The sequence below is a fragment of the Adiantum capillus-veneris genome, chromosome 4, assembly GCF_014529385.1.
Source record: "Adiantum capillus-veneris isolate H3 chromosome 4, ASM1452938v2, whole genome shotgun sequence".
NCBI classification, from domain to species: domain Eukaryota; kingdom Viridiplantae; phylum Streptophyta; class Polypodiopsida; order Polypodiales; family Pteridaceae; genus Adiantum; species Adiantum capillus-veneris.
This window is the reverse complement of record NC_140934.1, coordinates 113,150,665-113,176,849: the sequence shown is the minus strand read 5'-3', so window position 1 is coordinate 113,176,849 and position 26,185 is coordinate 113,150,665. Positions and strand designations below refer to the sequence as shown.

Sequence of the window (26,185 nt, the reverse complement as noted above, 5' to 3'; positions counted from 1 at the left end):
ATCTTCTTCTCTTCTTTTGAATCAATGCCTTGTATGTATGCAAATGACTTTGATATTTGTCTTTGTCCATAGTTGCATCAAGCTTTATCAAGGACTTTCGAGCATCTTGACATTCTTTATCAAACCACCTTTTGCGTGATCTATCTTTGTTGATACCATGGAGATGCTTTATGGCAAAGCATTCTTCCGCACAAGAACAAATAGCTTTCTTGAAAGCTTCCCATTTAGTTTCCAATGGTGCATCACATTGAAGCTTTGTCATCCATAATTTGTGCTCAACCATTTCAATGTACATTGGTGTCTGTTTGAAATCCATACATAGTGAGGACTTCTCTTTCCTTTGGCTGAGATTATCATGCTTAGTTGCTTCTCCACATGAAAGGTCAATACATAAGGTGCGATGGTCGGATTCCGGGGTCCATTGACCAAACATAAAACTCTTTATGCGATACATGATGGCTTCAGAGAGTAGCATATAGTCAATCACACTATCCCCATTATGTCTTCTACATGTAAATCCATTGGTTCCACTCCACAAAGATACACCATTGGCAATGAGCATACCCGTGCTATTACACATGTGTAAAAGTAACTTTCCATAGTGATCCGGCTCTTTCTCATCCATTGAAGTACGATCATACAAGTGAACTTCCTCCAACTCCCTTGAAATGTATGGCATATCAAATTGTTGAGTATCATGTTGCAATGTTTTTGTGCGAGCATTCATATCCCCAAATACAATAACATCACCTTCACCTTTGAAATAAGCAATGTCCTCTTCCAAATCAGAAAATGGTTGATCTCTATCCATGCAAGCATAAAAGGGAGAATCATGATGAGGAATGTAGCAACCGGCTACAAAAATGGGTGCTCTTTTTGGTGTCATAATTTTCAGCCATACATAACGTTTGTACTTGTCATCTTTCACAATTGATACAAAATCTTCCAATCCTTTCTTAACCATACATGCTAACCCTCCTTGTCCTCTTCGTTGCTTGAGATTCTTTGACCACATCAATGAATGTACATTGTAATCCTCCAAGCCGTTAATCCTTTGTGTATCATGCTCCCAAGTTTCAACAAGAAGTACAACATCGGCTTTGCTTGTTAGTTCATCAATGCCAACCCCCGCATTCCATGGGTATCCATTACAATTCCAAAAGCATATTTTCAATTGTAACTCGGTCTCATAGGTCACGCATCCCTATTTGCTTGAGAGACTCGCCTCCTCCTTGGGCACATTTTCTTCATGAGAGATTTCCTTGTTTTTATTATTCTTTTCCTCATATGCCTTGCGACGCATATTTTGTTGCTTAATAGTGCGATCTTCACATACAAAACATTTTGTATTCCTCAAATAGATCCAACTATTATCAAGGATAATCTTTCGCTTGGTCTCATCCGGCATGGTGCATACAATTGGCCGTTCTCCCGAGCGAGGAGCTCCTTGCTTCCCCACTCTATGTGCTCCATAGACCATAACTCCGGACATGCCAAAGTGGGTTTTGAAGAAATCTTCAATAACAATGGCAAGAGAAGGAGGTGTCTCTAACTTCTCTTCGGGAATTCCACGAATAACAATGTTCTTGGAACGTCGCTCCCGTTCCTTCAACTCCTCCACATCTACATTCTCAACATTCTTTGTTTGAACCATAGCTTGCATGAGTGAGGAATTAGAAACCACATTGCTACCACATACATCAGCCCAAGACTTGTTTGTGCATACATTTTTCATGTCGCATACATCCCGGCTCATAGTGTCAAATTTCTCCTCTTTCAATACATGGTCATGCTCTACTTTGCTCATCCGCTCCTTCAAAGCATTCAAGTCCACGAGAGAGAGAGAGAGAGAGAGAGAGAGAGAGAGAGAGAGAGAGAGAGAGAGAGAGACGACACGCGACACGGAGTGGCAGAATTCCACGTCAGAGAGTATTGGCCCCAAACCTTGGCGCCCCTTTCGGTATTTCTGAGATTGAAGATATCTCAAATAAAATTCCAATAGCTCTGACTGCTCTTTTGTAGGACCGATATGCTTTTAGAAAAGCGCACGCTTGATTCTTTGATACCACTGTCACAAGACGGGCACCACATGCCAATAGAAAAGAACAGACTGAAACAGACTTTTAGCACTTCAACAACAACTGAATTGAGAGAGAGAGACGACACGCAACACGGAGTGGCGGAATTCCACCCCAGAGAGTATTGGCCCCAAACCTTGGCACCCCTTTCGGTATTTTTGAGACCGAAGATACCTCACATAAAATTCCAATAGCTCTGTCTACTCTTTTGTAGGACCGGTATGCTTTCAGAAAAGCATACGCCTGATGCTCTGATACCACTGTCACAAGACGGGCACCACGTGCCAATAGAAAAGAACAAACTGAAACAAACTTTTGGCACGTCAACAACAACTGAATTGAGAGAGAGAGAGAGAGAGAGAGAGAGAGACGATACGCGACACGAAGTGGCGGAATTCCACCCCAGAGAGTATTGGCCCCAAATCTTGCCGCCCCTTTCGGTATTTCTGAGATCGAAGATACCTCAAATAAAATTCCAATAGCTCTGTCTGCTCTTTTGTAGGACCGGTATGCTTTCAGAAAAGCACACGCCTGATGCTCTGATACCACTGTCACAAGACGGGCACCACGTGCCAATAGAAAAGAACAGACTGAAACAGACTTTTAACACTTCAACAACAACTGAACTGAGAGAGAGAGACGACACGCGACACGGAGTGGCGGAATTCCACCCCAGGGAGTATTGGTCCCAAATCTTGGCGTCCCTTTCGGTATTTCTGAGACCGAAGATACCTCAAATAAAATTCCAATAGCTCTGTCTGCTCTTTTGTAGGACCGGTATGCTTTCAGAAAAGCACACGCCTGATGCTCTGATACGCACTTTCACAAGACGGGCACCACATGCCAATAGAAAAGAATAGACTGAAACAGACTTTTAGACTTCAACAACAACTGACTGAGAGAGAGAGAGACGACACGTGACCCGGAGTGGCAAAATTCCACCCCAGAGAGTATTGGCCCCAAACCTTGGCGTCCCTTTCGGTATTTCTGAGACCAAAGATACCTCAAATAAAATTCCAATAGCTTTGTTTGCTGTTTTGTAGGACATGTATGCTTTCAGAAAAGCACACGCCTGATACTTTGATACCACTATCACAAGACGGGCACCACGTGCCAATAGAAAAGAACAGACTGAAACAGACTTTTAGCACTTCAACAACAACTAAACTGAGAGAGAGAGAAAGAGAGAGAGAGAGAGAGAGAGAGAGAGAGAGAGAGAGAGAGAGAGAGAGAGAGAGAGAGAGAGAGAGAGAGAGAGAGAGAGAGACGACACGCGACACGGAGTGGCGAATTCCACCCCAGAGTCTATTGGCTCCAAACCTTGGCGCCCCTTTCGGTATTTTTGAGACCGAAGATACCTCAAATAAAATTCCAATATCTTCGTCTGCTCTTTTGTAGGACCGGTATGCTTTCAGAATAGCACATACCTGATGCTCTGATACCACTGTCACAAGACGGGCACCACGTGCCAATAGAAAAGAAATTACTGAAACAGACTTTTAGCACTTCAACAACAACTGAACTGAGACTGAGACTGAGACTGAGACTGGGACTGGGACTGGGACTGGGACTGGGACTGGGACTGGGACTGGGACTGGGACTGGGACGGGGACGGGGACGGGGACGGGGACGGGGACGGGGACGGGGACTGGGCCTGGGCCTGGGGCTGGGGCTGGGCCTGGGGCTGGGCCTGGGGCTGGGGTTGGGGCTGCGGCTGAGGGCTGCGGCTGAGGGCTGCGGGCTGCGACTGAGACTGCGACTGAGGACTGAGGACTGAGGACTGCGACTGCGACTGCGACTGCGACTGCGACTGGGGACTGGGGACTGGGGGCGGGGGCTGCGGCTGCGGCTGAGGCGGAGGCGGAGGCGGAGGCGGAGACGGAGACGGAGACGGAGACGGAGACGGAGAGTGGCGGAATTCCACCGTAGAGAGTATTGGCCCCAAACCTTGGCGCCCCTTTCGGTATTTCTGAGACCGAAGATACCTCAAATAAAATTCGAATAGCTCTGTCTGCTCTTTTGTAGGACCGGTATGCTTCCAGAAAAGCACACGCTTGATGCTCTGATACCACCGTCACAAGACGGGCACCATGTGTCAATAGAAAAGAATAGATTGAAACAGACTTTTAGCTTTTCAACAACAATTGAACTGAGAGAGAGAGAGAGAGAGAGAGAGAGAGAGAGAGAGAGAGAGAGAGAGAGAGAGAGAGAGAGAGAGAGAGAGAGACGACACGCAACACGGAGTGGCAGAATTCCACCCCAGAGAGTATTGGCCCCAAACCTTGGCGCCCCTTTCGGTATTTCTTTATATTGTGTCAACACTGTACAAGCCGGTACTCTAGACTCTACACCTCCTCCAGGAAGCATGCTAGAGAATGAGCCCTAACCTCATATTTAAAGGCCCTTGGCCTGAAAAGCCGTTACAATGAATAGCCTTCAAACTGAAAAGCATCTGGTCCAAAAGCAATGCTCAAAATCTGCCAGCATAAAATCCGGAATTTCGTATAGCTGCCACGTCAGCAGTCAACGCAAAACGCAAAATCCGTATAGCATGCCACGTCATTAGCCAGTGTGATTTCAAAAATCTGCCACTTACATCAGTCAGCTTCGCAATTTCTTGTGTGTGTGTGAGGCCTGCTTTATTTTAATTCTTTATGTCACTTGGGGCCCCCTCGTGCGGGGTCCTCATAAGTTGGTAGGACTTCTTCTTAGGGTTTAGGCCGCTCGGCTGGCATCTTTTAGTTGGCTCCATTCTTCAGGGGTTTGACACGCTAGCAGTTTGTTACAGAAAGGGTCCCTCCAAAGCCACTCTCTAGGATCCCACTGTACTCGTGCCACTGGACAGCTCTCCCAAGCCCACAGTCTCCAGTGGCTAGTCTCAAGAGCTGCAGGGTCAGGATCTATAACAAGTCCTCCCACAGATGCCCACCACTCGGATCCTCTGAAAACAGAAATCTGCCACCTGTAGGGCCTCAACTGCAACTCGGTGTAAGCGTCTCTCACCCAGTATCTCGAAAAACGGGGAGGGTATAGTCTCTAAGCAAGCCCGAACTGAGATGAGAACCTCCAGTCGCTTGAAGGCTCCCATCCATCTGGGTGTTGTTGACTCGAGAGGTGTGAGCCACTTAGCTGGTACTCCGTCTGAGATGTCTTGACACATGCTCTGCATCCCTCTCATGCCGTGTAGCTGAATGCCCTAAAGCTCCTCTGACAAGCTTGGAAACTGTAGCCAGTCACCTAAAGTGCGTGCTGGACCCTCTGCCATGGGACCCCAGGAAACATGATGCCTACTACCAACCAAGTGGCCTCTTTGAGTGCTAACCATGGGGTTCCAAACAAGGGGCTATCTCAGGCGCTCCTCCGTGCAAGTAGGTTGACGCTGCTCCAAGCCTCTCCGTAGTTGCTCCCAAGATTGGAGCATACTCACAACGAAGCGGTCTTCCAGTCTCCTGCTCAAGCCAACTCTGCGCATCTCTGAGAAAATCCATCTAGTCGAGGGTCGCCAAGGGCCTCCAGCCTGAGGCACCCTAGCACTAAGCCGCTGAAGCAAGAACTCCTTCCAGGGCACCTCTCCTGGAGAAAGTCCTCTGACGATAAACTTCCCAAGAAGGGCTCTGCTCTGCTCTGCTGGGTCTATGATCCCCAACCCTCCTTGAGAACAAGGAAGAATGATTACCTGCCATGCCACTTTGGCCCGGGCTATCTGAGTGTCACGCCTTGACCAAAGGAAGTTCCTGGTCAGCCTCTCTACCTGGCTGATACAAGAACTCCAAAAGATCTAACAAGAAGTGATGTACCACATAGTAGCTAACAACACCTGGTTGGCCACTACAACTCTGCCTGCCAGAGAAAGTCGTACGGAGCTCCAATGTAACATCTTCATCCTGATAGACAAGAGGAGGGGAGCAATCTGCTGCTTGGTAGACAAGTCCAAACCAACCTGACAACCCAAGTACCGAACTGCAGTCCCTGGGGGAATCCACCCGTAACCCTCACTTGGTATCCAATCAGGCGTAGGAGCACTACCAACCAAGAAAGCCACTGTCTTTCTCTAGTTGATCAATGCGCTTGATGCACAACAAAAAGTCTCTAGAGCCCAACTTGACAACCCAAGTACCGAACTGCAGTCCCTGGGGGAATCCACCTGAAACCCTCACTTGGTATCCAATCAGGCGTAGGAGCACTACCAACCAAGAAAGCCACTGTCTTTCTCTAGTTGATCAATGCGCTTGATGCACAACAAAAAGTCTCTAGAGCCTGCTCACACCTTTGAAGGTTGGCCTCCTGGCCATCCAAGTACAAGGTTGAGTCGTCTGCAAACTTAGCGTCCAGTAATTCATCTCCCCGAATAGGGAGCGCTAAGCCATGTAAACCAACCTGCTGTGAAACCAAAAACCTGCTCATCGCCTCAGCATAGAACAAAAAGAGGAAGGGGGCAAGAGGGTAGCCCTGTCTGACCGACCTTGTGAGCATGAATCGATCACCTCCACCTCCTGACAAAAGTACCTGATTGTGTGCCCGTCTGTACAAAGCTGACATCCCTCTGATCCAAGCATCTGAGAAGCCCATCCTGCGTAGAGTACACTCCAAAATGTCGCAATCAACACTGTTATAGGCCTTCTCATAATCGAGAAGTATCACCAGATCCTCACCACGGAGACGTGTGAGGGTAGAAGCCTCCCAAAAAGTAAAGATGTTGTCAAGGATACTACGCTCCTTGACAAACCATGTCTGTGTCCCATGTATAATGCTCTCCAGAAGTGGCTGAATCCTCAAACTCAGAGCCTTGGCAAGAATTTTGTGGGCTGAGTTGAGGATGGTGATGGGACGCCATTGTCGAATCTCATCCAAGGAGCCACCCTCCTTGGGAATGAGGTAAATCAGGCCCTCACTCATGCTGTCAGGCATCTCTCTTGTGTGCAGGATGAACTGAAAAGCAGTGCAGAGATCTGAGCCAAGCAAGTCCCAGTACTCCGAGAAAAAGTTGGGAGTCAAGCCATCCTCACCTGGACAACTACATGGGGAGTGCTCTAAGAGCTGCGTGTAGCTCCTCTAGCTGAAGAGGGAGCTCAAGCCTCTGGCGCATCTCCTCAGTCACAAGACAAGGCATCTGTGCCCACACCTGCTCTCTGCATGCATCTTGACGCTCTGACTGAGGCTTTGTAGACGGTAGATCACGGTAGAAGTCAGTAGCAACTGCACGCATGTCCTCTGGCTCTAAAGCAATAGACTCGTCGGGCCTCCTCAACTGGCTGACCTTGGCATGCGTATGCCGGGGTCCCACTGCCTCAAAGAAAGCGCCTGTCACTCTGTCACCCATCTGGGTCCACTGCGATGCTTATCGATGGAAAGCAAACTCATGGCGCCTCTCCTCAATGCTGACGAGCTCCTGGTGAGCCTGCTGTAACTGCTCCAACTAAGGATTGTCTGGATGCTGCTCGTGCATCTGCTGCAAGGAAGCAACGCCCCTTTGGAGACGCTCCTCCTCCTCTCTCGCTGCAGCCAGGCGAGCCGAAGACTCCTGAAGAAAGAATCGGCTAAGCTAAGCAAGTCTCGAGGCCACTCTGGCAGCAGGAGAATCCTGCATGTCCAAGCTCTCTGTCCAAAGAGCCTCCACTCGCTCTCTGAGCGCAGAGTTCAACAAGACCCTCTCAAGGATGCGTAGCATCGTGCTCCCCCTCCTCTGCCTATCAGTCACTGTAAGGATCACTGGTGCATGGTCCGAAAAGGAAGTCCGTGCCAGAATGCCAATTGTCGTACCCAAGTCACAAAAGTGGTCACTAGTGTAGAAGCGATCTATCCGAGATAGATTCACGCCTCCCACTCTGCGGTCCGAACAAGAGAAGGCCAGGTTTTCTGGGGGCCTCACAAAGCTAGGATGCTGTCATACAAAACCTCTCCCAAGCTGCCAGCTCAACTCCATGCACAAGTAGTATGGCTACCACCAATCGTGTCAGAAGGGTTCTCCAACATGTTGGAAGTCACCCCTATGCACCATTGCTTTGCCTGCGGCAAAGACTCAACAATCTGAGACCAAAACTTTGCATGTGCACTCGCCACATTGGGCGCATAGATGTTCAGGAAACCCACGAGACAATCTCATTCTGCATAATGATCCATTGAGCCCTGCCTGTCCCTCTGCCCACAATGGCCTGCTGCAAAGGATCCGCAATAGTCATGCATACCCCGCCCTGGATGCCTCCAGGTCCAAATGCAGCTGACCAAAAAGTCTCATATTGTCCACGCAAAAGCTAACCACAACGTCTAATGCGGCTCTAACACAGATGATGCTCTTGTAGCATAAGAAGGTCAATCTCTCCTCCCACAAGGCATCGCTGAAGCTTTTGACGCAGTCGGCCCCTCTGACGCTGAAACTGGGGCCCACCTAATCCCTGTACGCTCCATGAGACGATCCTCATGGGGAGCGAGAGAGAATTGATGCTGCTGCAGCAGCTAATCGTGCTATCTTCGAAGCAGGCTTGGATGGGGAGTAACCCGCATCCAGGCAACCTCGAGATAGGCGTGACTGCAAAGAGTGTCTAGCCCAAGCCCAAGTAGACGGAGCCGTGCGTAAAGCAACCTCCTCTGTCCAAGAGTCCTCATGTATGTGTACATAGCATGGCGGGCTATGCGTGTCAGCAAAGAAGTGAACCACAATGTGTCTACATCCTGCTGCGTTTGGAGGTGTCACAAAAAACTTGGCCAATAGCTAAAGAGTCTGAAGCAAGTCTGTAACCCCTAGGTCTCCCATGTGGTGAGAGAACTCTAGGGCCTGTGTCTGCAGCCACTCCAACACTGAGTCCATACTCTACTCAGCCTAGTCCGTGCCGCATAGGGGAAAAGAGAAGCCAACCGCTGAGTCCAAGGGTGAGGCTGGGGCAGGGACCTCGTCTTGCTGAAGAGGGTCGAATCATTTCCCCGTGGGAACACACTGTTGCTGGGTAGGAGCTTGAGGACCACTGTGAGTGCCAGGCTGGCGCGGTGGCCCCTGCCGACGTCGACCACGAACCTACTGCCAGCCCTCCTTCGCTTGAGCCCCAGGCTCGGAGGGTGGCTCTGCCTGCATACTCTGTGACTGCTTGTTGCTGCTGGCCAGCCCTTGAGGGTTGGGGCTGGGCATGTGGCGTAGGTCGGGGTCTCCTCCGTGGACAAGCCTTCGTAAGATGGCCCATCTGTCGACAAACGAAACAATGATTCGAGAGGCCCAAATACTCCACGCTCTGTCGGAACCAACCCCCACTCACCGGAGGAAGTAGGATGACCTTCGAGAGAGTGTGGGTGTCCCTAACCAGAACACGTACTGAGTGAATGCCAGCCACCTTGGCAGCTACTAAGGCTGCCGTGCGAGGTGTCTCTAGGACTGTCCCAATCTCTGAGCCTATCCTGGACAAAAGTGGTAGGTACTCCCTCCTCAAACCAAGAAAACAAACGGAGATGGGAAGGTCTGACTCCTCTACCATAACATCTGAAGCTGGGTCAAAACCATGTCTCCACTGTCGAAAGTGGGCTCGGACTGCTCGGATGGTCAAGGGGCTCATCACGATGACCTTGGATGCCATCTCGGAGGTCTCAAACTCTATGTGATAGAAGCCGCGTCCGAGGAAGTGAATATCCAAGATCTTGCCCACCTCTGCAAGAAGGCGAGCCTGGAGAAGATCACGCAGCTCTCCTGTGCTGGGTCTGGTGCCGAGAATCTTGCAGATGACGGAAGTCGCCTGAAGGCGTTCCACCTCTGCAGCTAGGCTCGCTTGCTCCGTCGGTGAAAGATCAAGTTGAATGGTGGGCTCAGCAGGGTCGGGCGAGGGGACTTGATCGGAGTCCTTTTGTGGCGGAGCTTGAGCCTCCATCTGTGTTTGCTGCTGCGGACGAAGAAAAAAATGGGGGGGGGGGGGGGGGGGGGGAGGGCGATGTCGAAGTTGGTACCCGAAGACGAAGATAGAACCCTTAGCCTGTAGGAACCAAGGAGGGGGGGGGGGGGAGGAGGCGACAAAGACTGATAGAGTGAGGCAAAAAAAGATGTGCGAGAACGGGAATGAGAGTGTGTGGGAATGCGGGGGGGGGGCGGGTTGCATCACAAGCAGCCCGAACGGGGTACAAGAAAGGGAGGCAGGGGGGCAGCGCGAGGGGATAAGGCAAGTGGGGGGCAGGGAGGAGCGGACAGGGCAGCGCGAGGGGGGGGTGGACAACGGGCAGCGCGTGCAAGGGGGGGGGGGCTGTGTGGTGCGAGCTGAGGAGGGGGCGGGGGGAGGGTGGGGAAACTGGGTGATGGCGAGGGGGTGCTTGCGCAGCAGCAACGAGCCCGTTTTGATGGGTAAGTCAATTTACCCGAATATATAGCAAATCCCCGCTTCGCATGTCCTATCAACTGTTGTATAGATTCGGACTTCCTTTGGAGACAGTAGTCTCGAATTTCTTTGAGGAAGCCCACAACAAAATTGTTGAATCTGCTCATAGGTAGAAAAATTTCCGAGAATCTTGCACAGTGAGAATCCAAAGATTCTGTCTTGACCATCCGAACATGGTTCCAGTTAGTAATCACGTCTCATTCGTATTCTTGTGTGAGTCATGAAGAAATAAAGAGTTTCTTAAATTTCAACCACTTTGTCGGCGCTTGTTTCCTTAACAACAGTGGACCACCATGTCCATGCATTGCCTTTCAGAAAAGGATGCCGCCCGTCTGATCTTAGACTGGTCTGTATAGCGGCCTCTAGAAAATGCTATGTCAAACTGTTGGACAAAGGCTAAAGCCTTGGGAGCGTCTCGAAACCTTGAAAAGTGCTCAAACTTTACTGCTTGTCCTCCCTCCTTGAATTCTTTGGGCTTTTTGCCCTGGTTGTCGAGAAAATCATATCGATTGGCTCTTTAAAAATGCTTTCTTTTTGCATAAAACATGTGATCTTTCCGTCGTTTCTTGCCCTTCCTGTCCTCGTCACTCGAGTCAGAAGAAGATCAGGTGTCCGAGCTGTCAGAAGATGAGGTGGAACTGGGAATCCTTCGAAGCGTACACGCTTCTTCTGCTTTCTTGCTTTTTCAAATCTGGATTTTTGACCCAAGTAACCGGGGAAATTAGTTCCCTTGTTACGCTGCTTCGGTTGCTTTTCTGATGGCTTCTTCGTGTCCAGATTTGATTGATTTGGGCGTGGACCGCATCATGGAGTTCTTCTTCAGTAAACATTCTCGGAGTAGGGGGCTTCTTGATCGCCGGTTTGATGGGTGGTTGTGTGGCTTTCTGCCACTGGGTGTGCACTTTTGCGATGGATTGCTGAGACAAAAAATTTGCAAATTTCGGATCCTTCGCAATTTTAATCATCTGCTTTGTTGCCTCGTCAACCTGTTGGCAACGTTCCATCTCTTCAAGTTCGTAATGAGTAGGCCGAGGTGGGCCGTACTCTTCCTCTGTTTGATCATGAGAATCTTCTTCATGATCTCCTCCCGTATTAGCAGATGCAGACGAATCGACTGATTGTTGGAATCCATAAGTAATGTGGGATTCTTTATGGCTTTATGCCTTGTAAGACAAAGCGATGAAGACGGGAGCATGCTCGATGCGCGATGTATGAAGGGTGGGAGTTGCTGATAAGTCCAGGGTCGGGACACGAAGATACCTCAAATAACATTTCTAAGAGTGCCATGTCTGCAATTTGATAGGACCGGTATGCTTTGAGAAAGCACATGCCTGATGCTCTGATACCACTGTAACAAACTTGGACACCCCAAGTCTAGATTCTCTCGCGACACGAGAGAGATTCACTTAAAATACTTCACAACTTTAAAATCACAATTCAATTTGGTCGACACGGCCCGGCGTAGTTCCGTACCCAAAGAGATTGGCCCCAAAGATTGGCGCCCCTTTTGGTATTTCTTTTATATTAATCTTTGAGCAAAGTACAACTCCCGGAGGGTCCTCCGCTCATAGACTGTGCGTCCAGATGCTCTGAGAAGTGAGGCCCTTAGGACTCTTTTATTCTTACAAGGGATGCCAAAAGCAGAGCCCCAAAATCAGTTAAACTCAAAAGCAAAAGTTCCAAAAGCTTTAGGCTCAAAAGCATTCAACTCCTAAAAGCAGGTGGCTTAAAAACTGCCCCAAAAAGCAACTAGCGCAATATACGAAAATCCGTACGGCTGTCAGCGCAAAGAGCGGGCCTGTCCGTACAGCACGTCAACAGAAATTTCAGGAATTCGTACTGCTGCCACATCAACGTCCGTACAGTCAGCACGCGCGTGTGTCTGGCCAGAACTTCCACGTCATCAATTTGTGACAAATTAACTGTATGTTGAAATGAATGTACTGTGCAAGAGAGGGTATGCAACTATGACTGGCCTAGGCATGCACGTCTTGCTAGAGGCTCACAAAGTTCTAGGCTCAGTCCTAAGCTAATGACTCATGCTAGACTGTAGCAGAAACATGTCCACGTAGCGTAAGTGAAGTGCGCACGTGACATCCCTCCCTGTTAAAGGTGAGGCACAGCTGCCGAACTTCTATCTTGGATACTTTTCTGTTCTTTTGATGCTGATTGCTTCTGATGCATGTGGATGCATAAGCCGATGAAAACTCCTCCAAACTGGTGGATACTGCGGATGTAGGTCTGGTGGGATGTAAACACCGACCATACGAGTTGCTAGGTAACCTTACTACTGTTGCAGAATATCAGCCTTGGTGTTAACTCTACCTTGCGAGAAAAGGTAAGGGTGCTCGGAGGTATTTCCAAGGGTTGCTTGTCGACGGAAGTGGATGCACGCTACATGCGAATGCACATGCAGAAGAGGTTTAGGGATCCGGTCTCCAACTCCTTCCATATCAAGATACAAGGCAAGTAGATCTTGGTACTCAAGATCTGGATTGTCGTGTATCCGATGTCGATCTTCCTTCAAAGACATGGCAATGAAGATGGGATCTCGTAAGTCCATGATTGGGACTCGAAGATTCTTTCAGGAAAAAAAATCCGGAGAGGTTCTTTGGGTTCTTAGTGGTTCTTGGGCTCCTAGGGTTCTTGGTTCTTGATGGTTCTTGGTTCTTCTTGGGTACTTGGGGTTCTTCCCTTGAGTTCGGGAAGCCGAAAGACGCACAGATATTTGATACCAATGTCATGTGCAACAAAAGTGTTTAAGAATTTAGCTCGGATGTAGTACTCTGCACAAACGCAAGGGACACTTTACTTCACTTGAAAGAACTGAACTGAATTGAAAGAGAGAGAGAGAGAGAGAGAGAGAGAGAGAGAGAGAGAGAGAGAGAGAGAGAGAGAGAGAGAGAGAGAGAGAGAGAGAGAGAGAGAGAGAGATTTTTTTACGTCCATAAGAGGCCGAAATCGGCCTATGAGACAAATCAAAGTACATGGGGGTAAGTGTCCTCTGGATATCCTGTGAAGGATAAAAGGTACAAAGCAAAAAATAGCTACCCTGTGTAATGACTGGGAGAGAAGGGAGGTGGTACAGGGGTAGGGGGGGGGTGGAGCTCTAAACCATGGAAAAAATGCAATCCTATATGCTGGGGTATATACAATCATGAGAGAAAGTGCTATCATATCTTTGGCTCCATCCAGTCCCGTAATCAGGGTGTAAGACATGATGCATGGGTGGGTGAGGTGTGAACAATCCCCGTAGGATGGTAGCTGGGTCTACAAAAGCCCGGATGCGTCTCTTCTCTAGAGATCTGTAGTAGCGCTCCTGAATCTCCTGGATCTCTCTGTGGTGAAGTCGGGGTGCCCTACGTCCGTGGGGACGTGGACGCCTGCGAGCTCGGACCTCCTCAGCCTGCTGTAGAGTCACTCCTCTCTGAGTAGTCTAGGATGGTGGTACTACTATGTCCCTCTGGAACAAGTCTGTGAGCTGTGTCTGGCGCTTGTCTCTCACGACTGATGATGTCTGAAGGAGAGAGTCCCTGTGCTGTTGTGCCTCTATGAGGAAGCGGCCGAACTGTCGCTGGTCTCTGGACTCAAGAATCTGATGTAAGGTGGGCTGATCTGCAAACAAGGTCGGGTATCTGCCTCTGATCTCCTCATATGCTCTGCATCTGCATACAAAATGCTCCTCAATCTCAATGTCTGTTGTGCAAAGTCTGCATATCCTCTCTGCTCTGGGGACATGTGCAGCTCTCTCTGTCACCAGCGTGTGACTACTATCTATCCTTTTTGTTGATTTCTTTCTTATTATCTATTTACTTTCACTTTTTGGAAACACCCCTCGGGAAATCTAACTGCCCTGCATTGCATAGCTAGTGTGGAACTGTCCAGAGGGAGTCCAGGCCTGAGGGCAAGAGAGCACTAAGGTTGGACAAGGACTATGGTTAGCCAAGTGGGGTCATTGACTAGCCAAAGTGGAATCCTTTGCTACAGAGGCTACATTTCAGTTCTGGATGTGGCCACAGTGTACAAAGAGGGTCGGATGACCTAGAAAGATACAATGGCAGCATCTCCTAAAATTTAGGGAACTGCTATTTTGGGACCTGAAAATGTGTTGACGTCATTACCTCCGGAATGACAAGGGGAACATTTTCTTACTCTGCCGTGAAGTCAACTGGGCAGCCGGTTGGGAGATTTTTAGACGGCAACCCCGAAACGGGAAAATGCTTATAAATGTGCCAAGTGGCACCTTCTGGTGCACTTGCCTCATGCATCAAGAAGTGGCGCTGAATTTAGGAGGGGGAGAGCCTCATTTTCAGATTTGTCACAGGTTAAGAGCTATGGAGTGCTTGCTTTCCCTCTTATGCACAGTGCGGTGCCAGGAGTGATGCCCTGCACGCTACGCACTGCCCTCTCTCTCCCCTTTGGCAGTATGTTATGCCCCTCTAGTGGGCTCTTCATTTGACCAATGTACAGTTGTGTGGGTTCATGCGCGATTGCCGAGGCAAGAGCCTCTTGCACAGGTACTGGATTAGCTAGCGGCTAATCCCCCCGCAGGTACAGGTGAATTCGGAGAGGTTTCACGCCAGAAATCTTGTCCGAGTCAAAGGGCAAGTAGCCCTACAGGTGCGGGAGCTCGAGGACTTGCTACGGATGCGACCGGCACGCGAAACGGAGCCCGAAACAGTGAATTACAGCCTGCTGTGTATTTTTGCAGGTTTAGGGTTTTGGCCCTAAACGGACCCTAATACCCCCAGGAGGTTCGGGGATGCAAGGGGACCGCTGTACAGGTGATCTGGCGCATTTTCGGGGCTGAAAACAGAGAATTCAGCGTGCTGCAGATTCTCGCCAGGTTTTGCAAAGTGCCCGTATGCGTCGGGAAAGTCGGCCAATGCGTGGGAATACTGACTGTGAAGGGTTCTAGTACAGTTATGTTGCCGAAATCAGGTCGGAACAGTGGAAATTCAGCCGAGTTTGTGCGGGGCAGCTTGTAGGGAACCACAACGTTTATTCCCTCTTTTGAACAATAAAGAAATACCGAAAGGGGCGCCTAAGTTAGGGGCCAATCTGGTGTCGGTCTTCCCATACAGGTGCATTCTAGCATCTGTATCCCATTCCCCTCTCTTGTGTCACTATAGCACAGGTATAATAGACGACTAATAATGGGTGAAAGCTAAATCAAGGTTTGAAGTAAAGTCTACCGCCCTTTTTGGATTGAACAGGCCGGTTACACTCCTTGCCTCAATCTCTAGCTGGTGTGATGATACTCTGAGCTGTCCAATGGCGACCCGTGCTCTGTGCGGCATGTAGACATCCATGTACCTCGGTCTCTGGATGAACCCATCTGCTAGGATGGTCAGGAAGTGGTCTCTGTAGTACTGTCTCTTCGTAGGAAGAGGCTCTCTGGGTGTGATCCATGTCTCTCTGATGTATAGCTGCCAGAGATCCTGTCTGAGAACTCTATTCCTCTCATGGTGTGAGACTCGTATGTGTGGGGAGTCGGGATCATACTGAAAAGGAGGCAAGTCTGTGATGTCTAGGCCATGTGATGTGAACCACTCTGTGACCTGTGAGTACCATGCTCTGGTGTCCCCCTCCTGGTGTAGCTATATCAATGCCTCGAAAGCTCTGCGGGTGAGTCTGTCTGGTGGAAGCTCTCGCATGCGCTGGATGAAGCAAACTGTCTGTCTGGAAGAGGGCTTCTACTAGCATCGGGGGTGCCGCTAGCTCTGCTTTGATGATGTCGTGTGGTACTGATGGTTTGCTATGGAGCAAACGAGAAATCATAATGATCTGTGGGCGCTCTATCTGTGTCTAGAGAGATGCTGGTAGCCCTGGTGCCCATACTGCGGCAGTGTACATCATGGCAGGTGTAACTAGAGTGTCAAAAAGACACCCCTTGGTACGGGGCTCCTGGAAGTGGGCCTGGTGGCATCTGTGCTCTAAGGTGGCCAGTGCTGCATATCCTCGTGTAAGCCGGTCTCTGGCTGCCTGGGTCATGGAAAATCTGCCAGTGGTGCCAGTGAAAGTCACCCCCAAGTATACATATGAATCAACTACCTCAACCTGTCCACCTGCTACAATGAGCACTGCTCTACTTCGGACTGTCCTGGAGGTGTGGAAAATCATGACCTTGGTCTTGCCAAGGTTCACTGTGAGCCCTCTATGTGTGCAGAAATCATCCAAGGCGCGTAGGTGGCTCTGTAGTCCCTCCTGTGTCTCAGAAACTAGAATAATATCATCTGCATAGAGCATAATATGGACTGGTGTACCTGCCAAGTCGGAGCCCGCCCTGCCTGCTCGTAGGATGTAGTCTGCTATCTCGTCGATGTAGAAGCCAAATAGGGTCGGGGAGAGGGGGCATCCTTGCTTCACACCAATGGTGCTAGCAATGGGGTCCGATACTCCACCTGGGCACCGCACTCTGCCTATGACCTGTGCATACAAAGAATGAATGGCCCATATCATCTCAGATGGTATCTGTAGCTCCTGGAGACGCTGAAAGAGTCTCTCTCTAGGGATAGTGTCAAAAGCCTTGCGGAAATCCACAAAGCAGCAGTAGAGTCGTCTCTTCCGTGCTTTCGCTCCGTCGATCAGGTAGCGAAGCACGAAGATGTGGTCGATGGTCGAGAAAGTGCGTCGAAACCCTGCCTGTCCTGGTGCGTGTAGCCCTGATGCCTTTGCGTATGTGTTGAGCTCTGTTGCCTCAAGAACTGATCCATATAGTTTGGCCAATGTGTGGCCAATCATGATAGTCTTGTAGTTCCCTGGGTCCAAGGTGTCACCAGATTTGTGGATGGGCACGATGGTGTGCATGGTCCACTCCTCTGATAGTCCCTCAACCAAAGCGCGGTTGAAGAGACGTGCTATCAAGGGGGAGAGGGTGTCTGCTGCATAGATGAGGTGCTCACTCTGTAGTCTAGTGTGGTCGGCTGAGCGGCCATGCTGGAGGCGTCGAATAGCCCTCTTCACCATACTAGATGTGAAGAAAGTCGAGGTGGTAGGTCGGGGATCGGATGGCTCCGGGATCAGTGGTTGCCTAGGTATCTGGTATAGGCGCTCGGCATAGTCATGCCAAATCTAAGGATCCTCCAAGGGGGTGGTGGGGCGTGGCTCTCTGAGAATCCTCCATGCGGTGGCGCAGTCAGTACTCATGAGAATATGGTATAGCTTAAGCTCCTGCGCCTCTTCGAAGGCCCGCCGTTTACGGCGTGTGATGGCCTTCATCTGTCGCCTGACCTCGCTCTCAGTGATCTCCTCCAAGGCTCGTCGAGCCTTTAGCTACCTGTATAGATCCCTACACTCCTCATCGTACCACCGGTTCTGGGGCATTGTCCCAGAGGGTGGAAGTCTACCAGTGTGGGTAGTATGTGGAAAGCAACTGAGGGCCGAGGTGTGTAGAACTGTGGAAAGCTGGCTAGTGAGTGTAGAGAGTGGTGTATCTGGGTCGAGAGTGTAGATCCCCTCGTAGACATGTGATGAGTAAACTCTGGCTAGCTCATGTGTGAAATGTATGGTGGTGTGTGGTGTGAGTGTAGGTGGTGTGTGTGAGATGGGTGAGCGAGTGAAAGAGAGAGCAAGATATGCATGGTCAGCCCCAATAGGTAATGGGGGGATGGTGAAGGATGTGAGGAGGTGAGCTGCCTCTCTGAAGCCGATGATGTAGTCCACTGTACTGCCGCCGCTGGGTAGTGATGGTGGTATGCAAGTCAGGCCTCTAGATGATGGCCATTGCGCCATCCCGTTGTAAATAACGAGACGGTGCTGTGATCCCAAACGAAGTAGATGTCGCCCGTATGGTGTCGGTGTGGTGGTGTCTCTGGAAGTCCTCTCTGCCTCTGTGTTCTCCATGGTGGAGAGTAGCTCTGGGTCGTCAAAGTCGTATATGTCACACTGTCTACTCTGTGTCCTGGCGTTGAAGTCTCCCGTGAGGAAAACTTCTCCTAGCTTGGAGTATTCCATGATCTCCTCCCTGAGACATGCATATGGTGAAAGTGTATCATCCTCCTCCTCCCCGCCCTATGTATGAGCCTCATCTGTCTCTCCTCTTCCTGTCTGTGCGAATCTAGAACCACTGGGTGCAAAGTAGCAAATGGCAATGTAGAGAATGTGTTCCTCAGAGAGCTCAATCCGCACCCACATGTAGCGTGCTCCTGGGTCACGAGCTACTATCCGTATCCTGCTATGGAGTAAGCGGCGGTAGAGGACTGCTACTCCGCCAGTCCTCTAGTGGTGTTGTGCCGTGTGCACTTCCTGTGTGTAGACTCCCACTGATAGTCCTGTACTCGAGGTAGACCTCTCTCTGAGCTCTCATGTGTCTCTGTGAGTAGAATGATGTCTCTGCTATGCATCACCTCCTCCAATCTCCCTGGGTGTGTCCACAAAGAGCCATTGCAGTTCCAAACTGCTATGTGTATCTCCTCATATAGTGTCCCATAGGCCGCGAGTTCCTATGCTACGGCCTTGCCATCGATGATGACCCGGCCGTCACGATAGGAGGCTCGTTTTCCTTCATTGCGCGCTTGTTGGATCCGAGGCATGCAATGCTCTTCTATGCTCCACTTGCATTTTTGTGAGGTCGTCATCTAAGTAGATAGGGGGGCCTGTGAGACCTCGTAGGATTACCCTCTTTCGGATGAAAAGGGTGCGTGCCTCTTCCGATGGGAATTGGAGTATAAGAGGCCTCTTCTTGGTGAGGTCTTTGCCGGCTCGCCAAGCTTTGGTGAAGGGGGTTGGGTCTTCTATTTTGTAGCCAAGTGTGTTGCATAAGGGTACCATCTTTCTCGGGGGTGGATTCCTTCCCTTCTTCAATGCCGGTGACTCGTATATTGAGGCGACGGGCATTCCGCATCTTCTCCTCTTCAAGAGTGGTGTGTACAAGGAAAGCTTCTTCCTTGTGGGCGTCCTCTTTCGCTTCTTTCTTGAGGTTCTTTTTGACCACTTCTACCCATCCCTCCTTCGTGGCATTGAGCTTGTCTTCCAAGCTCTCGGTAAGGGCTTTAGTGGTTCTTCTTTGATGGCCTCCTTTGTGTCATTGTTGATTTCCCCTTCCTCGGGGGTAAGGGATGCGATTGAGGCCTTGAGGATGGCCATTTGCTCATGCATCTCTTCCTTCTCCTTCTTCCATCCCTCTTGGGCTTTCTTCCATTCCTCTTCTTTAGCTTCCTTCTCCCTTGCCCATTCTTCTTTCTCTTTGTTCAAGACTTCTACTTCCTTCTCAAGTTTGGAGAGGTGGTTGATGATATTGGTGATGGCGGAGTCGGTCAATTTCTTGTTTTCTTTAATCGTGGCGTGTAGCTTGTCCTCCATCTTGGCCATGTCGTCCTTTGTGGCCCCTTTTGCCATAGCCGGGTCGGATTCAGGACGGTTCAAGGGGAGTGGCTCAAAGGGTGAGGCCCATTGGTATAAATGACGAGCAGCGACAGTGGGAACAGGCGATATGCTGGGTATCTGTTGACTGCTGACGGGTAAAACAAGGTTTCTGGTAAATGACTGCTGACGGGTTTAGTTGGGCAGACAGTCTGGGCGCCGTACTGTTGATGGGCAGGGCCTTACGGGCAGTAGTGGGAACAGGTTTAGTCGCGCGAAGCAAGACTAAGCAGTTGCGCGAAAAAAACCCAAGCAGTAGCTCAGGCGCGTAGCAAAGGCTGCGCGCGCAGGGCGACCTGGCCTGACAGGGGCAGACCTGCGCGACCTGAGGAGACCTGCGCGTGGCATGACAGGGGGCAGACCTGCACGACAGACCTGAGAGAGAGAGAGAGAGAGAGAGAGAGAGAGAGAGAGAGAGAGAGAAGAGACAACATCGAATGTCGGGTCCCAAACCCTCAAGGGCCCCCTTGCTGTGTTGCCGGAGCAAGTACTTTCTTTATTCTTGCACAATGTTGATACAGTGCTGCTAAAGGCTGAGATGCTGATGCTAATGGATACCGATCCTATTGATGCTGGGTACTACTGAGGTATTGAAGGGTGCTGAGAGGTTCTATGTCGACGACCATGATGTCGGTGACGAGGTACTGATGGGTCTATGTCGATGACGAGGTTATTGATGGGTTTTGTGGATCCTTATGTGGAGCCCAGGCACAAGGGGTACTAGGTGTTGAGGTACTAGGTGCTCTGGGGTATTGTATCGTTGACAACGATAACGCTAAGGCTGAATGCCGAAATCTGCTAGCGGTGTTGATGGTAAGGGGTCTGCAACCACGACAAGGCTAGGCTAAGATCTGCTGGCGATCAAATGCTAGAAACGCCGGCTGTCTTGGGCTGAAAACGCTGGTCATCATGCTGGAGAAAACGTTTGGAAACTGCTGGTCCTGCGGCATTGCCTGGTGCTCTGCCAATTCCTTGGGTCTTCTGCCTTCTCTAAGCGCCCAAGGCTGCCCTTTATAGGTGACTTAAGCTGGGTCAAGCAGGGACAAATGAGACCTCACAATCATGCAAAAAAATAGGCTGATGACTTTTTTATAAATAACTTGATAAGAGGTGGTTCACACACGGCAAATTACCTGTATGCTGAAATGATTGTACTGTGCAAGAGAGGGTATGCAACTATGACCGGCCTCAGCATGCACGTCCTGCTAGAGGCTCACAGAGTGCCAAGTTCAGTCCTAAGCTAATGACTCATGCTAGATTGTAGCAGAAACATTTCCACGTAGTGCACGTGAAGTGCACACGTGATAGGTTATGCGCTTGGAAACTAGCAATATATGCTAGGAACAATCTTTGGGGTATGCAAGGCATGATGCCAAACCCCATGTATGGTAATATTGGCATGCAACAAGGGTTTCAGTGCAATCAAGGTCAGTTTGGGGTGCCACAGGACAATTTTTGTTAGACTTACACCACTTTGCTGCTTCACAGGTCTAGGGCATACATGTACGGCTAGTATGTCTCTGGGCTGGCCACCCATAGCCTAGGTGCTCCTGGTCCGGCCGTTCGAATTTGGGGACGGCCGCCCACTTTTGTCCGCGCGTCCACATATATTTCCATATATCATTTTTATGTTGGGTCGTGGGGATTTTTAATATTTATCAGGCCTTGCCCTACCTTCCCTTGGGCACCTATTTATAGGGCTAGGGGAGTACCCACTTTCACGTCTCACAGAGATCACACATCTGATTGTATTGGGTCTCTTGCTCTGGTAGTCAGTGGGGGGCTGATCGCCCCCTTTCCTACACATAGCATTTGTGGTCTCTCTCTCTCTCTCTCTCTCTCTCTCTCTCTCTCTCTCTCACGCTTCTGCACACACGCACTCCCACATGGTATCAGAGCCCAGGCATGGTATTAGCAGCTTAGGCTTTCCATGGTGTGGGACAGCGCATCAGGTTCTCCTCCCAAGATCAGCATAACCAGTGTTTTGCAAACAACCAGGCGCATGATGAGATTTGCGTTTTTCGTCGCGGAGGATCCCCCTCCACCTGCGTTTTTGCAGATTAGGTCAGCGTCTTTGCATCAGGCTGCTAGCGCTTCACTTTTGGGATCATTTCATCGCTGGAAACCTCCTCTGCTCCATCTGCGTTTTGGGTTTTTCAGCCCATTTTCAGCGGTTTTATTGGTCACTTTGTGTCGTTGACACCTACACAAGTTGCTGGGCACCTAGGGTACCCATCAAGCCTTTGTTTTTTAGGAAACACAAGGTTTTTGGTGCCAACAAGTGCAGCAAAAGTGGACTGCAAATTGACTTGCGATTTTGTAGCAGGAGGGCAGCGCTCAGCTTCTAAAACCCCGGATCTCGCCACCACCTACCCAGCTTTGCATCTGGTGCATTGCCGGCGAGTATCCTCTCCGTCTTCATCAGATTTCAGCCATTACCCCTTGCGGTTTTCTCTGTTTTCAGCCAATCTGGGGCAGTGCCGGTGGTTCACCACCCTTCCCATACTCCTATGCACCGCTCCGGACCATGCCGGGAGCGTACGAGCATGCTGAAAATCGCTGGACAGCAGCGTTTTCATCACCTCGCAGTTGCGTTTTTGGGTGGACAGCAGCCACATGGTTTCTGTTTTTCACAGAGGAAGTTACCTCCTGCCAGGACATCATCCGATGGTGGTCCGTGCGGTCTCTCATTGACTGCTACAGTACACGATATCTTCGACATCGGCTGGATCATCTATGGGCGTACGATCCTTGGGAGATCCATTCATTTCAACCATCATTCGGCAGTTGCACACTCCAGAGGGGGTGGTGACTTGTGGTTTGCTATGGACACACCTATGCACCCAGCAGAGGAGTTCACACGAGATATGGCCATGCTCATGGCATATGGGATTCCGACATTCCCAGAGAGGACACCACCATCTTGGATGGATATACACTTACCACTTGACCTCGACAGGTCATATCACTTGCTTACACCATAGCATCTACATGGACTTAGGGAGAGTATCTGGGATCTCTTCTTGGACATGTTCATTGCTTGGATCTACAGACTGGAGTGGGACTTTAATTCTTTACACTCTCTTGGAGAGTTTACCCCTGAGATGCGAGAGATCAGGCATCCCGCAACTACATTCTGAGTCACCCGGAGCTTGGTTTGGATGGTAGTGCAGTTGCTCTTCTACACTCCTGATCATTTGGATTGCGACCTTCAGAGTTGCTTACACTCACCCTCGATAACCTTGCAGCATACTTATCCCCCGACCTGGGCAGTAGGCCACCCCCAGTTCATTCACATTGAGAGCCACACCGAGTTGCAGTTTGGTGATGTCGTTGGCGCGGATTCTGTTTTGGTTGACACCGGAGGATTGGAGGCAGGAGATATAGGCAAGACGGTACAGATAGATTGGTCTGGCCTTTCCTCTTCTGAGAGGATCTTCACAGCACAGACTTCTCAGTCTGGCTTCCCTACTTCTACAGGATGATTATAGTGCAGACAGCTTGGTCTGACCACACCTCTTCTCAGAGGCCCTTCACAGCGTAGACTATTGAGTCTGGCTTTCCCCTCATCTTGGATTACCCTACCGATTGATTGGACACCATCCGGTGGTGGTTTGTGTGGTCTCTCGGTGACTGCTGCAGCTTACGGTAGCTTCTACAATGCAGACTGTTTAGTCTGGCTTCCTTGATTCGGAGGAGTTTACGGTGCAGATTATTACATATGGCCTACTTGGAGTTTTGCACAACTTAGCCACTTGGCCACACTAGGTTATAGGTTCATGCATTGACAGGCTTCCGGTTATTCTCATGACGGTTGTTGGGCTTCTCCATTTTCTCTAGACGGTTTGACTATAGACACTAAAGATCCTATTGGGCAGGACACTTGCACGTCTATTGGCACTTCTTTCATGACAAGGAGTTGTTTTCACACAGAGTTCGGGACTTGTACGTAGTATCTCGGCGGAGTACAGCAATTTGCTACACTGCTCGTGATGGCACTTTACATGGAGATTTCTTGGCGGTCGGGACACCCTAGACTTCTGCTACACTCGCGGAGTTTCCCGGAGTATTGTCCTTCAATGGACATCGCAGCAGACATCTTCATCATTTGCCTCACATCTTCGGCTTCATGCAGTTTGTTCAGCATCCGGTCTGAGAGGGGGTGTTAGACTTATACCACTCTGCTGCTTCATAGGTCTAGGGCATACATGTACGGCTAGTACGTCTCCAGCTGGCCACCCATAGCCTAGGTTGCTCTTGGTCTGGCCGCCCGAGTTTGGGGCCGGCCGCCCATTTTTGTCCGGGCGCCCACATATACTTCCATATATCATTTTTCTGTTGGGTTGTGGAGATTTTTATCAAGTCTTGCCCTACCTCCCCTTGGGCACCTATTTATAGGGCCAGGAGGGTACCCACTTCCACATCTCGCAGAGATCAGACATCTGATTGTATTGGGTCTCTTGCTCTGGTAGTCAGTAGGGGGTTGATCGCCCCTTTCCTACACATAGCGTTGTGTTCTCTCTCCTCTCGTCTAATCTCTCTCTCTCTCTCTCCCCCCCCCCCCCCACTCTCCCCCCCCCCCCCCCCCCCCCCCCCCCCACCCCCCCCCCCCCCCCCCCCCCCCCCCCCCCCCCCCCACCCCTCCCCCCCCCCCCCCCCCCCCCCCCCCCCCCCCCCCCCCCCCCCCCCCCCCCCCCCCCCCCCCCCCCCCCACCCCCCCCCCCCCCCCCCCCCCCCCCCCCCCCCCCCCCCCCCCCCCCCCCCCCCCCCACCCCCCCCCCCCCCCCCCCCCCCCCCCCCCCCCCCCGCCCCCCCCCCCCCCCCCCCCCCCCACCCCCCCCCACCCCCCCCCCCCCCCCCCCCCCCCCCCCCCCCCACCCCCCCCCCCCCCCCCCCCCCCCCCCCCCCCCCCCCCCCCCCCCCCCCCCCCCCCCCCCCCCCCCCCCCCCCCCCCCCCCCCCCCCCCCCCCCCCCCCCCCCCCCCACCCCCCCCCCCCCCCCCCCCCCCCCTCTCTCACGCTTCCGCACATGCGCACTCTCACAATTTTGGCATGGCTGGTTTTTCGGACCAGCATGCAAATATGGCACCAGTGACTCAAAATGTCAATCGCCAAGGGGCACTAATGATCCCTATTGTAGTGCCCATGTTGCAGACACTTCGCTATGATAATTTGGGTGTCACAAGACGGGCACCATGTGCCAATAGAAAAGAACAGACTGAACAGACTTTTAGCACTTCAATAACAATTGAATTGAGAGAGAGAGAGAGAGAGAGAGAGAGAGAGAGAGAGAGAGAGAGAGAGAGAGAGAGAGAGAGAGAGAGAGAGAGAGAGAGAGAGAGAGAGATGATGATGATGATGATGTATTTACGTCCTCGGGGGGCCAAAATGACCCATGGGACCCAAAATCTCATATATGAGACTCCCCCCTTCCCATGTGAAGGAGGGGACGTGTCATGATTCTGTGGTGATTTTGTTTGTGAGTGTGGTGTGATGTTCTAGCACTTTGGCAAGATAGATGCCTAGTGCTACTGGAGAGGGATGTGTTCTTGAGAGAAGCTCCTCAAATGTAGTACATCCTTGAATAAGTTGGGGAAAGTCACCCGAATGTGTGCATATGCTGGACATTCAAGGGTTACATGTGCCTCATTTTCCAATGAGTTCAAGTTGTATTGAGTGCATCTCCTCATGTTGGCATCAATATTCAGCCATCCTCCCGTTTCACTTTTGAGCATGTGTGATCTTGTCTGCATCAAGGTGATGGCCCGTCTCGCACGGTAGGACATGGGTGTCCTGATATGTATTTGGGTTTCCCCGGTTTTGTACTCTTCCTAGTATCTCGTGTTTATGTGCTTGCAATAGTATTCAAACTTGGACCTGTGCATTGCATTCTTCCATTTGCTGTGGAGAGCCTCAAGTAATTGTAATTCAAAATTCAGCTCGTGCTCATGCTCGGTACCTGCCTCTACATGCATGTCCACATGTGCTCCCACATTCCATTTAGAGAACCATTTCCTGATGTCCTCAACAAGGCTAGAGGTGAGAAACTTGCTTTTCTGGTTCTTTTGCGGCTTACATCCTACCTCCCATGCTATGCGAGGCAAACGGTTATTAGGCATCAACTTCACCTTCAAGAGATATCTATGCATTCTTTGCAAGGCAAGCATTTCCAATGGTCTTTGTCTAGTCTCCAATAGCATCACGGAGTATGGTGTTGTGGTTTTTATCCCCATATGTCTACATAAGAACTTTTTTTGAATTTTCTCAATGTCATCCCATGTGCTGGCCGGAATACTTGGTCCCCATACAATAGCGTTTGGACCACACACGCATTGAAAGCCATGGACTTTATTTCCCACCTTCTAGTGACGCTTTGTTTGCACATGTTTTCAAACTCGTA

General features: G+C 50.6%; 1 protein-coding gene and 1 pseudogene across 2 annotated transcripts in view; one reads left to right on the top strand and one right to left on the bottom strand.

The window, feature by feature from the left end:
• Positions 1 to 26,185, top strand: part of LOC147459822 (tRNA (guanine(26)-N(2))-dimethyltransferase 1-like) — a 108,880-nt gene that overhangs the window by 57,712 nt on the left and 24,983 nt on the right. The window lies entirely within an intron of this gene.
• LOC147459823 (uncharacterized) lies at positions 13,557 to 17,392 on the bottom strand (annotated as a pseudogene).